Source organism: Haemaphysalis longicornis, unplaced genomic scaffold (genome assembly GCF_048455015.1).
Source record: "Haemaphysalis longicornis isolate Haplotype H1 unplaced genomic scaffold, Haemaphysalis longicornis Haplotype H1 scaffold_9, whole genome shotgun sequence".
Classification (NCBI taxonomy): Eukaryota; Metazoa; Arthropoda; class Arachnida; order Ixodida; family Ixodidae; genus Haemaphysalis; species Haemaphysalis longicornis.
Genome location: NW_027526460.1, coordinates 49,531,383 through 49,546,646, shown reverse-complemented (window position 1 = coordinate 49,546,646; position 15,264 = coordinate 49,531,383). Strand labels below are relative to the sequence as shown.

Here is a 15,264-nt window from a genome sequence, read left to right as displayed (position 1 = left end):
TGTAATAAGTCACGCGTTGCGCGCTGGTGCGTGCACTGACAGCGTAAGAAGAAATCGCAGAGGGAAATTGTCGAATCTGCTTCAGTACTTCACGCGCATGCATTAACGGAAAGGCATTTTTTTTTCAGGTGCCATAAAGCAGTCCGTTACTTAAGCAGGAAGGTCCTTAGGGCCTTTCAAAAAATACTTCGTTAAGACACCGTGTATCACTGTGAAGCGCTACATACAATATTAAAGTCCGCTTCACTACTATACTCAAGTGCTTTGCGGGGAAGCAATTCCTTTCAGGAGTCAATATAGGCGCTCTTACATGAAAATATGACAGCCCTAAAGCGTTTTATTAAGAGGATTTTCTCATGCGACGAAAGTGTAACCACACAAAGCGTTACACACGGACACACGGGCTTCCTCAGTGAGTTGACATTAAAATGCTTACGCATTGAAAAAACGCGCCACGAGCAGGCGTACTTTCTCCGGCACGGATACCCGGCACATCTCAAAGCCTAGGCTCCTTCCCTAGAACTGCATACATTTCTGCTTCCCCGCATTACGTACGACCAGCATCACGGATGGAAACATCTTCACTAACGCTTTCTACAGACCCGGGAGGAGTAGGGCTGCCCGGAGAGTTACAAAAACCGCGCCGCCCGTCCAGGCGGCCGCACACGAGATGCACGCACGCGGGGACCGGTTCGTGTCAGGGACTTACTCGCTCGTCTGGCCGAGCCCCTTTTGCGGCGATGCCTTCAGAACCCGGCCGGCGCGTGCTGCACCGCTCAGCAGAGACGCAGTGCTCTCCACTACCGCTTAACTTCGCGCAAGGCCTCAGCTCGCCTCGAGCACACGTTACACGCAGCAGCTGCCAGGATAAATACGCGCACCCGTTGCAGCCGGCGCGGGCGGCGTGACAGCCCCTGACGGGCCGCTCGACAACGATACGCGCGCATAATATCACGAGAGCGGGCGAGGCAGTGCGCGGTGAATGTATACGCATACGCGGATGCAAGGGAGTCCCGACGCCGCCTGCGCAAGGTCTATACGCCAACTCTGTCTGGACAGTAAACACTGTTGACATCCTCCTCGCCCCTGAGTCTTGGCTTCGATCCTTGGCTTACTTTAGCGGTCGGTCACGTTTAAAACAACCTATATTAAGGTTAGTCGGTCAGGCAGCTCGTTCGTACAGAAGCCGATCGAATCTCCGGCTAGGACAGGTATGCCGGCGGGCGCTAAAGTCGGCGCTAGTTTAACGAATCGCGCTTTCTTTTAAGTAAACCTGAGAAAACAATAAGAGCAATAATCGTTTCCAGATATGTGATGTTCAAATTTCAGGGGTTTTACGCGGCGAAGCTTCACTTGGGTTATGAGGAGCGCCGTAGTGGGTGGCTCCGGATTAATTTCAACTACCTGCCGATCTTTAACGTGTTCCGAAATCTCGACGCACGGTGCTTTTCGTTTTTCTCCTCCCTTAAAAAACGGCAGTCGCTGCAGGGATCGAACCCACGTCCTTGGGCCCAGCAGTACAACGCCTTAGTCACTCAGCCACCGCGGCAAATAGTGAAGTTATCAACTATGCTAAGCAATTTCTTTGTTGCTCATTGCCTTGATCGCAAAAGACCATTTGATGTCATCGACCCCATGCATCTCAATTTTATCCTGCCGCGCAGCAATGGAAAACCGCAATAAATTTCCCGCAGCTAGCGGCGCTATAGCCGCGTCTCATTTTCCCGTCTCGCGGCAGATGGCGATCTCTTAGCGAAGCTGACGTCTCAATTGCGTTCACGAAGCGTCTTGCGACCTTTAACCGAACCGCCATGCGGTTAATCCACCTCCGCGACACGTTCTGCCACAGGGCGTACAAGCTGCGCCACGAAATGAGCGCCGACCCGTAATGTCCGCGCCAATAACGAGCGCGCCCGAACTTTACATACACTCAGGGGAGGTCTATGGCCTTGCGGCAGGCGCGCCAACAGCGACAACGAACCCCACGACCCCTTCATCGGCAAATAAGTGTGATGAAACGAGCGACTTAACGAGCGCGCTCTCGTTCGAGCGTCTTTGGCGGCAGCGGCGACGACTGCAGCCACGCACGCGCGAGTCGCACCTTCGTTCTCAATAACGACGTTGATGGAAGGAATTCCTCCCTCTTTCCCCGGATAAGGCCGGGCCGCTCAGTCGTTAGTCCAGCGCGGCCAAAACAATCGGCGCACCGCAGGACGAAAGGCGACCCAGTCTAGCTCGCGACGCGTAGCCAGCGACGCAGAGGGGGAAGAAGCCAATAGATCGCTCTCACGGGAACCGGGGCCGAGGAACCAGTCACCGTCGCCGCCGCTCTCATCGTTGGCTCGGCTTGGCCCAAGACGTGCTAATGGCCCCGGAGCGAGCGCTCTCGTTTCGTCGCTGCCCGTCGCCGACGCTGGCCGGCGGTGGAGGAATCGAAGGCTCTGTACGGTTGCTGACTGCCGAACGCCGCCCCTCTTCCAGCGCCGCGCACGTTTTCCGCTCGCAGTTTTGAGTCGTTTGCTTTGTCCTCTCGAGGGAACCGTACGACGTCCTTCTCACGGAAGGACACACCAACGCCGCTCACGGTTCTTCGTAACGTGACATGACTCGGCGCGCGAAACTTGGGCGCGATGAGAAAAACGAGAACACACAACGCGACGGAGCCCCCGGTGAGAAAAGAGGGGAGGGGGGCAGATATATACTTGTTGCCAACACCAAACCCTACCTAAAACGAAAAAAAAAAAAAAAACAGCTGGCGAAGAATGCAACAACAGAAATAAAAAATGAGAAGACAAGAAGGCAGATTATTAAGTGCGCTTCCTTCTTCGAATGTTCGCTTACGGTTTTCCGTCTGATTTCCATAAGGTGTTATCTTCGCGCGTAGTGTGGCTACTCTCTGCAACAGCTTCCTGTTCCTTGGCCGACTCCCCGTCGAGCACAGGCCGTTTCACTACTGCCATCACGGTCATCATCAAGGCCGCTTCCGGAACGGATTAAGAGCTTCCGTGTCCCATCGAGCTGAGCCGCATCTAAGTAACGCGGGCCGCGTTGGCAGCTCCATAGTGAAGAGTTCTCCTCGCGTTCGCTTATTTTCGGCGAAGCGTCTATTTTCGACTCCCCCAACCCTGTATCGAAATACAGTCGCTCGAAAGTAGTTCCAGTCTCCGTCAATGGATAAAGCGAACGCCCCCATCATTGACTGCACGACCGGGATGGGTCACGCGAGACACGCTTGAAACCTGACAAGGACCGGGATGGCGAGCGCTAGGGAGCGTAAAGCAGCCCTTCGTATTGAAATCAGGGCAGGGAGGAGAACAACAGGTGGAACGCGCGGAGGCTGACGCTTCGGTAGCGAAGAACCTCGCCTCCATCGATTCTACGACGCGACGGCAGCGAGTCGCCCCGACGGACACAATGAAACATCCATTACGCGTGCGCGCGCCACCGTTGTCTAATGACGAAGGCGTGTACACACGTGCGCGAACAATAAGGACGAGCGTAGTAGAGCGTCGCCCTATTTGACGTAAGACGCTGCCCATAATGGAGCACGTCTATAGATGCGAAGTCAGGACTGCGATTGCAGCGTCTCTAACGCCAAAGGCGCCTATAGTAGGACACAAGGGCTGGAGCGATACAGGAGCAGCTCGTTGTCATAGCCCTCGACGTACAATTATTTCTGTGTTGCCCTAATTCTAGGCTGCTACATGCATAGTTTCATACTTATATACTAGAGGGAAATCTGTCGCTGCAGCCGCGGGCCGCCGTGGGCGCCGCCATTGCCGCTAGCGACGTTCCTCGCCTACGTGGCTTAGCTAGCCATATGGCTTCTTTTTTGTCTCGAAGCCAATATCAACAAAAAAAGGGTAACATTTTTTTTCTTGTTCATCGTGCATGAAGCTTCTACACAATCACTGACAAATTAATATTTTTGGAGGTTCAATTTTATAATAACAAAACAAATTTTATGAACATTCTACAGTAGTATTGTTGCTTTTTTGCGGCCAGAGCCAACTTTTTAGCCTGTTCATGAGCCATGCCAAGGACAAGTGGAACGTGCCTGTCCGGTACATGACGGAATGCTCGCTAAAGTGCGGCTCCCCTAGACAGTGGCGCCAGATTTCCCTCTAGTGTATGTTTGCATGAAACTATCCCTGCATGCCCTGATTTCAATTCTTTTTTATTTTTTTAACAGGAAACCAAGATGTGACCCTAACAGGTAGCAAGCCATTTAAAACATTCGCATCGTTTCGACGTGCGTTAATCTGCGGGGTTTCTAAACGGCGCATGTGCAGTTGGAGCCCAATAGATGCGGACCACTTTGTCGTATAGCGCATCGAGAATCACAGGGTTCCAAGAAGTCGACTGTTGGTTTCAGAACCTACAGCATCGATATGTTTTCGCAGAAGCGCAAGTGTTTACTTAGATCACAGGGGGAGACGTACGGGAGAAATTCGTTACTCTCCTTCCAGGAACGAAGACGCTATTACACGACGCCCCACCTAAAGCAAACGGAATGCGACACAATAATAGGGGGCCCTTTTCAGGCAAAAAAGCTCTGTAGAAGAGCATAATCGAGAACTCGGAGCAAATTGAGGAGGATAATGTGTGTCTGCTCTCTCGGCTCTGAATGCATCCATGCCCTGTCAGCATATTCTTCGTCGTCTACCACAGACATGTCGCGATAACATGACCGAGGAACAAACTGACAACTGCAAGTCTTGGCATCACGTTCTTGCTCCAATCTTTCTCGTCTCTATAGTGATTGAGAGGATTTTGCAACAGCTCCAAATGCATCCTTCACAAGACCGCGGACAGCCTGTCATCCGTCACAGTGTGCTGACACGGTGAGGACGTTTCCCCAATGCCCCCGATAAGAGTGGTGTTCAAAAATGAAGCTTTGGCCCAGCACAAGCACCCGCGTTTGTCTCTTTTTAAGTGCAGAGCACTTTAGGGGCTCGCCTTCTCATCGTAGCTCACTCGCTGGACCCAAGTAGAGCCACACGGCATTCCGTCGTACGGCTGGCGTCACGGCGTAACCCGGAGGCTTTGAAAGCCAGGTGGTTTAGCCATAAGCGTTCGAAACTCGTGAACCGCTGGCGCTTGTCATACATACCGTCGTTGTTCAGCCCAAAGAAAACTGTAGGTACATTTGAGGCAAAATGTACGTAATTAACCGGCAGTGCCCGCGCTCATTTAGTTAGGAACGCTCGTTGCGTTGGTTTTTACGATAGTAAGCAAAAAAAAAAAAAGCGGCAGTGCAACACCGGCACGTGGGGGAGGAAAAGCAAGCACAAAAAAAAAAAAAAAGGCAGCATCTCCACTCTGTGGACGATGGCGAGGGTGTGGAGTGCTGGGACTCGAAATGACACCCAAGTTGCGCCCAGAGTGACACCCGATTTGCGCCCCGACCGTCATTCGATTTGAGCCGTGAGTTGCACCTTGATTATTCCCTAAATATCTTCATGGTGGTGTGCGCACGGATGGACACGGACGGACATTGGGAGATCCTAATGCACTCAGTACCGTTACAGCCGAGGGAGTAAGCCGTTTGACTCTCGGGTACTAACTCATGGTCGTAGCACAGTGGGTAAGACGACTGGCACTAACTTTGTCAGTTCTACCAGACACAGGCTCGAATCCTTCCGGTGCCTGTGTGATTTTTTGCGATTGTAAATGCTATGCGCACGGACGCGGACGGACATTGTGAGGTCCTATAAGGTGCTCCGCACCTAAAAGAACAGAACTACCGCTGGCGCGGTTTCAGGCAGGGGACGCACGATCACTGCGAAGGCGGGAAATATGAATTGCATTGGGAGGCACCAGTGAGCGGATAACGGCGCTACAGCCCATTACGGCGAATCACTGCTCTGCACTTCCGACAGCTTTCACATTGAGTGGAACGGCTCTACATTTTTTTTTTTTATCTTCCGTTCCGTTTCTGTGCGCTGTTCTCCGCCGTGATTGTGGACCAACAATACTGTCTTCACACCTTATGCAAGCTCTCGCTTTCACCGATACGGCGCGGAAGGTCTCCGGCGCACATCAGGCGCTGAAGGCCTTTCGGGTTCTGAAAGAACTAAAACAGTTCTGTCGTTCAGAGAAAGCGAACATCCATAACAAGAACCGCCAGAGTGGGCGATGAAGGTGAAGCTTCCCCGGAGAAAAAGGGGAGCAAGGTGAAGCGAAAACAAGAACCAAAGCCGCTCACAACTCGCAGCGCGCACAAAACGCGTGGGGATTTATCGTCAGCCCGGTAGCCCGCAAGGTTGCAGGATTGTCCCATTCCTTTTGAGAAGGAGCGAGCTCGGAGACGCAGCGCCGAACCCAAGCCCCGCACCTCTCCACAGTGCGCAAACGAAATAAAAGAACAGACCGAAAGTGCGCTGTCAACATAGTTAGGTGTATATGTGCTTGGTTACATAGGTTTAGGTAGGGACGTGAGGTGAGAAGTAAAGAAGGTTCCAGCGGGACTTCTCTACTCGTCGTTGTTTTTAGTCGTGTATCTCCTTTTAAAGTGCGCTTATAAATGCTGCACACAGTGGGAAACGGCAAACCCGGGGCCGCATTTAAGACAGGAGAGAGAAAAAAAAAAGTTGCTCAAAAGTAAGACGGCGCCTGCCACCTTCCCGTAGCAGTTCTAGAGAAACACGTATATTACGGGCCGTTTATATACTCTCTACCCAGGATGTAGACGTTTTTTCGTTATTCTTGGCAGCTTCAACGTTGGAATTCTGGTCACGTACGTAAGCGCGGTTTCTCTACCTCGGCCCGCAAATGCTGCAAGTTTTGAACGTCCCTTTAGAAGCGGCGACGCGGCGCGAATGGGAAGTCTCCGCTGGAAGCTGTTCCTACCCTTCGGCCATCCCTCTCCCGTTCGCGAGGAGTCCGTGCACTGAACGCCGAGCGCGGTGTGCACTCGGGAGAAAACGGGCGTAAATGGAAAAGAAAAAGAGTGCGCGTACGTGGGTGCGTTACTTTGTGCACAGTGTGTTGACGAACACCTTGGGAAGAAAACTGCAGAGGTAGAGCTCTGTCTGTTCTACCAGACAAAACTGTTCTGTTCTGTCTGTTCTGCCAGACAAAACTGTCTGTTCTGTCTGTTCTACCAGACAAAACTGCATATTTTGTTTTCCTATGCGCTCACTCGCGCCTTCACTCACTCACTCACTCGCGCCTTCACTCACTCACTCCCTCACTCACTCCCTCACTCACTCGCTCACTCACTCACTCACTCACTCACTCACTCACTCACTCACTCACTCACTCACTCACTCACTCACTCACTCACTCACTCACTCACTATCTCATCCACCCACTTACCCACCTACTTAGTCACTCAATAACTCCATCATCAACCTTGAAACACAGCGTGACAAAACTCGAAAGGAGAGGGGGCAAACAGACACGAGCGCTGTTCGCCCTCTCTCCGGCCGAGTTTTTACGCGCCGTTTTTCAAGGTGTCATGTGTACCCAACTAGCCCAAAGTCGAGATTTATTCCATCGTCAACTCACTTCACTGACTGAGTCACCCACCCACTAATTCATCCTCACTCACTTACCGACCCACTCACTACTCTCACACTCAGTAACCCACCCACTAAATCACCCTCACTCACTCACTAACCCTTACTCTGATCTTGGTCCTGTTTTCCCGCCAGTACAAGTACAAAATAACGACTACCAAGTGGACATTGAGTGAGTGAGTGAGTGAGTGAGTGAGTGAGTGAGTGAGTGAGTGAGTGAGTGAGTGAGTGAGTGAGTGAGTGAGTGAGTGAGTGAGTGAGTGAGTGAGTGAGTGAGTGAGTGAGTGAGTGAGTGAGTGAGTGAGTGAGTGAGTGAGTTCGCGTGCGTAGTTGTAGAGAAGGTGAGTGTGGGAGGAACGGAGTGGGCAATCTAGTGAATGCGTGGGCGAGTCACCACAGGCGAACCCGCACGAAAACGCTCGTAAGCACAGCACCTGCCCTATCTCGGAGGTCGTACGACAGAGAAACTCGTGTCATTTCGCTCGCCGAGCAGTGCCCAGCCTTTAGGAACACCACGAAAGACTGCGAACTCCGTTTAAAACAGGACGCAGCGAAAAGACAGCGCGAGAGATCTACAGACTGCCTCACAGAGGAAACTTTAACGCCCTGAGGCCTTCCTATTCAGAGGCAGTGCCCAACTTCGCGGTTCCCTTCCTACATCAGCAGATTCCTCTCGACCGGGCAGAGGGAAGCCACCTGGCCGCGCGCGCGGACAGCGCAAGAAGGGAACGATCTCTGGCCGCGTGGGAATGAAACGGCAGTCTTCACGACGTCAACGACGCACGTTCCAAGCCTCACCACCCTCCTCTCCCTACGCAATGCGAGGGAAACGCCTTCATCGTGCCCCGTAGCCTCGAAACAATGGCCCTTCTTTGCGGCGCCGCAACGGCCCGCTCCGTCCGACCCGCACACTCCTGACAGACGACACTGCAGAGATCCCTCATCATCCCATCGGCTGTTTCGTCCCGTTTACACCGGCGTTCTCTTTTCATACGTGACGACCGTTAAAACCGTAAAAACACCGTTAAAACGGATAAAAACCGTTAGAACACTTCACACTTCCATCGATGCCACGACACTGCGGCCTTACCGTTCTCTCAGTGGTGGCGGTCCCAATCGGAATCGCTTTCGTATATAGTCGGTCCCACAGCGAGAGTGCCAGAGGCCATTTAACTCGGGCGGCTGACCCGAAACGAGAGACAGTAGCGCGGGGGCGGGACGGGGGCGTGAGCGGAGGACTATCATTGTCTTCTTCGGATCCCATCTCGGTCCGTTCGCGGCTCGGGGATACGTCATTCAAGTCGGCAGCACGGCGTGTCCGAAGACAGTAGGGTGGACTTCTAGAATATGGCCTTCGTGAATGGACAAGGAGCTGAGAGAGGCGGCACTCGAAACGAGGCACGTTAAGAGGACGACGAGAACAAACGGCCTAAGGACCTGCCTTCGTGACAGGTGTCAAAAGGTGAAACTGCCACCCGAGAAAGCACTGCGGTTTGTTCAACTCTGGAACATGTCGCGCGCTTATTTTGTGCCGAGAAAGTGGCACGAGGACCGCGAGTCGTTTGCATTAAAATTCGATTGACCTGTCACGGGTGCCTGCGAGAAAAAAACATGTATACCCCTCGTTAGCATTGCTTCCTCATGTACGCGGAATTCTAAGGACAAAAGACTCGACTGGTAGTGGTTGGTGGAATCGACATCACGTACAGTGCTAGCAACCAGAGTTATCTGGCTAGCAAAGTGGTGTCAGATAATGTCTTCTAAACCATGCAGCAATGCTCCGCAGCATGAACATGTTGCCGTATGCAGTCGGCCACTTATAATTACACATCACTAGAATACAGCGGCATTTCTTTAAGTTGGGTTATCGGTTGGTCATTTCCTATTGTCCTTCTCCCTTTTGGCTTCATTTGGCAAAACTTCGTGACAGTGCATTAAGGGCTTGCTCGAACACCACGTCCGAGTATACCATCCGCATATGCATACCACGACTCGTAGATCGCGAATCAACATAAGCTGCCCGAAGCCGTAGCGGTCTTGAGGCTGACTCTGTGTGAACATTACACGTCGTACTGTTCTGAAGCAGCAGCTGCATACCGACAGGGGACTAATACTAATACCGTGTCTTGAATCCGAGTCCACAATGAACTGGGAGTTGAATAAACATGCGGCTATCTGTATATCATCTCCATTCTCAAACTAATTCACATTAAATGTCCCGACAACAGAACTCTGCGGAGACTGCGATGCTTCTTTAGAGCAAAAAAAACAAAAATCCTCAAATAACGCCAGAGCACGTTCCTGCTGTGGCTATCTGTATACTACCGGGCTTCAAATAGGCGGTCGCAGTCGTGGGACTGTTTCATGGATAGAGAAGCATGATAATTTGAAATGCTTCACCAGAAATGTGAAATACATTGTAAACCACGTTTTGCAAAATAATAATAATAGTAATTCTTCGAATGAAAAAAAAAATAAGAACGTACACGCACAGTTGTTACGACAGACCTTCCAATAAGCGCAGTAGCGTGGTTATGTATGCAACTAATGCTTCATTTGATAAAGCCGGGCATTTCTGATTGCGGATACAATTGCCGTACAAAGACCCCAAGTTGTGGTAGCCACAGCGTTCGCCGCTCAGGCGAGGAAAAACAAGGAATGCGACTTTACAAAGGCGTTGATACTGCGAAAAAACAATACGCCTTCGCATAGCGAAATCGAATGCAACGTACGCGCGCGGCAAACATCACAGAAAATCTTTGGATGCATCTTAGTCTGGAGTGTAAGCTCGGGGTAAAAAAAAGAAAAGAAAAACAGCGTGAATATAAATACGGTTTTAAAACCGAAGCCCACAGATGTTGTCAAGCGACAAAAATCTCGACGCCAAAAATTTGCATATAGACTACCACTGTGCGTTCCTGCTGCTGCTGTTGCTACAGTCGCTGCATGAGTGCATGAAAACGGGTGCGTATGCACGGAGGCTCCTGGCAGATTAGGTTATACGCGCGGACACGTCTCGGAGAAATAAGGCCGAGGCCGGACGGATATCAACATTTGCGCTCTTGTTTCTCGCGGAACACGCAAGAGGCTGGCGAAGATTTTCAAATTTCGTCTGCCTGCAGGCTACCAATATAGGGTGGCAGCGAAACGCCAAAAAGACGAAAGATTGAGAAGGACTTGCTGCTGGGCGAGTTGGGGCGAACTTTGCGATATGGTTTTAGCGCTACCATTGGTTAGTGAAGTTCTGCGCACACCTCTTCTTCGCATCCTGCTTCTTTCTTTTCCTATATATTGTTACGCGACGGCAGGACACAGATGAGACGAACGATGTAATGGGGTGGAACGATCTATTTACAGTATTTACAAGCGGCCATGACCGAGTCCGCTGAGTCTGCTCGAGCCCTCTTCCACGTCGTCTTCGATGCCGAGCTGTGCCGCCATGGGGCATTGTCAAGTAGTCCCGTGACAATATTTCGTTGCACGTTATGGCAATAAAACCAGTTGTTAGTAGCGCCTGTCCCGTCCTCTTTCTTGCGTTCGTCCATTTGTAGCGCTAAAACCATGTCGGAACGAAAGATTGAGTACGCGCTTTATTATAAGCCGCAAAGAAACTGAGGGCGGTTTACAAAGCATGATGTGACTTAGACAAAAAAAAAAAAAAATCCGCAGCTTGCAGTAGTGGTGCAAGGCTGGAAAAACAGCGTAGCTGGGGTTCTACCGAGCTTCTTCCGGTTTTGCTAAGTTTTGCTAGGTTTTGCTTGGCTTTTCTAAGTTTTGTTAGGTTTGGCCAGAGTCCTTCAATGTAAAGCATTGAAGGACTCTGGTTTGGCGATGTTTTTGCTAGGCTACTGTAGGTGTCGAGGAGTGAGGTAAAGTTTAGCCGGATTTTACAAGGCCGTTCCGGTCGGTCCCCACACCGACAGCAGATCCTAGGGGAGAAGAGGCTAGGTCTACCTCCAGCCCCGCTGTTTCGCCAGCTTTGAACCACAAGTGCAACCTGCGCAATTTTTTTCGCGTTTTACAGTCAAACCCGATTATAACGAACCCGGATAGAGCGAATTATGCTATAAATCGAACAAAAAAATCTCAGTTACAAAAATACATGCGGAACATATTCCATATAACGAAGTTCACATCTGATATATCGAACTCGGCGCGCCTAGAATTGCCGCCAAAATGCATGGTCTCAGAGCGGCGATTGAGATGTTGACTGGCTGCGATGGAGATGTGAGCCTCCCATGGAGCGATGTGACTCCCGGCACTTTCCGTAACTGTTTCCCACGCACCTCTCTCATGATTAGACCCTCCCAGTCAGCCAGTCCGGACCAAGAAGGAAGCATCGATGAACTGTGAGAAGAGCTCGCCAACGTTGCCGATGTTGTGCTGACAGGAGTGCCCTTCGAGAATTGCCTGAGTGTCTACGACGACGTTGCCTTCACTGTGAGCCCCTCGCAAGCCGACACCGTTGCCCATGTCATGGCTACTGGCGCTGCTGGAAGCACCGAAGCGGCAGAGTATGTCGCGAAGATAAGCCGTCCGATGCCTAATGAAGCGCTTTCGGCAGTTAATGTACTCCACCAATATTGCTTCGATATTGAAGGACGCCGACTGCAACTGATGCAAATGATGTCTTATGGAGAGAATGCTGTGCTACTTGACGCCGCCAAAATGACATTAAAAACAAGAATCACCGCTTTTTGGGAAAGTAGGTAGTTACAGCGGAAAGTGGCTTTATTGCTTGCAATGAATAGATAGTTTTGTGTATGGCAATGTCATACTTTATTATGTTCGTTTCTGCATGCGGGGATGGCATGCAGGACGAGGGGGCATGAAGGTGGGGGGGGGGGGGGGGGTTCTCGCGTATTGCGAACTCGTAACAAAATTTCAAAAAATTCGTTATAGGCGGGTTCGGCTATTTTGAACTATTGGATATATCGAACTAATCGTCGTGCATATTGCAGTTCGCTATAACCGGGTTTGACTGTAGTAGTCCAATAAAGACTATCACCTATAAAATGATATAGTATAGGGGGTGCGCATACGCATATGCCCCTTGTGATCACACTCTAGCATGCGCGAAAGCCGGCTTCACCGTTATAATACCCTATGTGCGGTGGTGCACCCTTTACAGGCGGCGCAGTTTTTTTTCTTGGTATTTTTTTGATAACGCCACCGGACCAAGCTTAAGCTTGAGCAGCTCCGCTGTTAAAGAAACAAACAAAAAGAAGAAAAGAGGCTTGCAGCTAGGCGAATAGACAGAGTTCTTCAATTAGAACTGTCTTGGAGACGGCGGCCCCGCTAGAAGCAGAGCTTCCTACGCCCAGGTTTGGGGTGACTGTATTGATGTTGGGTGATTGTACGATATCGTGGAGACAGTGATGAGGTGCAAAAAGGAAAATATATTGCAAACAGAATGTAAAAAAGTATTACAGACAAAATTCACGGAAAACGCTATAAGCAACGACTGAAACAGAAGAGAAAGACACTACTGCCGAAGCCGGAGGGGAATTCCAATTGTCAACAGACACGAAACTATAAAGACAACAACGCGAACGAGTATACCTTTAGAAAAACTTGTTTTGTTTAGGCCAATAAAGAAGGTTTTTCAAGTTCACAGTCCCGTACTAGGCTCAGCAAAATTCCTTATATCCTGGGCCAATCACGACGACTGGCCCAGGATATAAGGAATTGGCAGAATTCAAGCCCGCCTCCACATCGTGCACGACACAAAGAGCTAGCTACTGTTATACCCACGCAGCGGCGAATACCCAACTGATATGCACAGAAAATATTAGTCTTAGCATAGCGGCAAGCATACGCTATGCTAGGAACGGCGGGTACCGGGATACGACTGAGCAGGTGCGCATTCGTACCGCGGGGACGGGCCGCCCATCGCGCCGAGCCCGCGCATATTCGTTTCCTGTACAGGGTGGCCCTTCTCGCCGTGTCCGCACACGCATGCGCATGCGGGACCCGCTATCCACCGACCCTAGCGTAGCGCACGCTAGCCGCTATGCTAAAACTCTCTATTCTATGTTCCCGCGCACGGCTCCCATCGAGCACCTGCCGGGAGCTGCGGGTGTAACCCCGTTGGGGCGCAAAACTGTAAACAAGTAAACATTGGGGTAAACGAAATAACGACTGCAATTTCCTGTATACTCTTTTATCTTTCGGGAAAAAGATTTTATTGAATGACACACGTAACCTTTCTATAGACAAAACAGCTAGATTTTATGATTTCACGCATTACTTCACTCCCAGCACAGACAGAACCGATACGGTGCGTATAGCGAATTCATACCACTGCAGCGCATCGCTCGCACATTCACGCAGGGAACGCCGCGCTTCTAGAAAGACTGCGAAAGCAAGAACTTATAGAGTAATCACCTTCAGCAGCAGGGGCGAAGATGTGGGTAAAGAGGGCGCTTCAATAAGCGCGTGCGTGATCGCATAACAGATAGCAAAAGCCGAGTCCGATGGCAGGGATCATTTAGCAGCCCGCTGACGCCGATGTGTCAGAGGTCAGCATTGCATGCATCGTTCAACCAGACCACCAGCGCGCTTCCGACGCAAAAAAGAGAACAAGAAGAAAAGGAAGAATGAAAGCCAAGGCCAGAAACATGGACACGTTCGGGGTAGAAGTGAAAAATGGCGCCCGGAACAGGCTACGAACAAAAGGCCGCAGCAGGGAATCAGAGAGAGGGGAAAAAAAGACAAAAGGGAGCAAAGTTTGCCCAGAGATGAAAGGCCGGACTACTGGAAGCTGCCGCTATGGCCGAGCATTAATCAGACCCGTGACAGCAATAAGGAGATTCGCGGTGTACACCGCACTCTCCCTCTCTCTCCTTCTTCAACCAAGTACAAAGAGTTCCCACGGCGGCCCTTCGGCTCGGCGTTGGTGAACCGTGGAGTGCCTGAAAATTGGGCAAGCTGACGTGCGTGCATTACACGACGACGAACACGGGACGGCGGCGATCGCTTTTGCGGCGGGGGAGCGAATTGTGCGATCCTCGAAATGTGGGCTGCTTCTGGCAGTCGTTATTAACACATTTTTTGAGATGTAGGATGTACACGCGAGTCTGGCGGCATCCGTTAATTGATTAAGCGGACAGTTTTGTTTTCTGATTTGTACGCACGCGTCTACACCACTGAAAAAGTGCATCGCATGTCCAGAAGTGGCTTTGTGGCTAAGGCTACGTGCACACCAGCGTCAAACTTGCCGTCGGCAGGGCAGCACGGCAAGTTCGACGGTAGTGTGCACGTAGCAGGCATTGTACCGCTGGGCGCGAGGGCACGGATTCGATCTAGGACGCGGCGGAAGTTTCTCTGATGGAGGCGAAAAGAGAAAGAAAACCCCCGTGTCTCGCCATTTCGGCGCACGTTAGAGATCCTCAGGTGGTCTCATTACTCCCGAGCCCCTTACTACAGCACGCCTCATGGCCCAAGTTAAAGGGATTAAAGGGGTTAAAGGTTAAAGGGATTTTGTGGAGTACATGTGATCAAGCTCATATGAAAGGCAGCATTTTATATAGTGGGGTAACCATAAGGATTTTCCAAATGAACAGGCGGAAATAATTTTAATTTGGCACTAAAATTTTTTAAAGGTGGCGTCATGTGGTGTCGAAACGTGACACTACCGTACGTGTTTAAACAAATCCGTCGGTTTCTACGCTTGATTCAAAAACCGCACGAATTAATAGCAAATAAAGACTGCACAATGCTGTTGTTTTAGCCAGGGATA

At 50.8% G+C, this 15,264-nt stretch overlaps 1 protein-coding gene across 5 annotated transcripts in view; it reads right to left on the bottom strand.

The window, feature by feature from the left end:
- LOC144152880 (uncharacterized) overlaps window positions 1-15,264 on the bottom strand; it is a 350,752-nt gene that overhangs the window by 184,902 nt on the left and 150,586 nt on the right. The window contains exon 1 of one of the 5 annotated variants that reach the window (XM_077684406.1): window positions 710-840. The exons of the other annotated variants lie outside the window; for them this stretch is intronic. The gene's annotated coding sequence lies outside the window, so the exon portion shown is untranslated. Of the gene's footprint in view, window positions 1-709; window positions 841-15,264 lie in introns of those variants that run through there. 5 annotated transcript variants of the gene reach the window in all.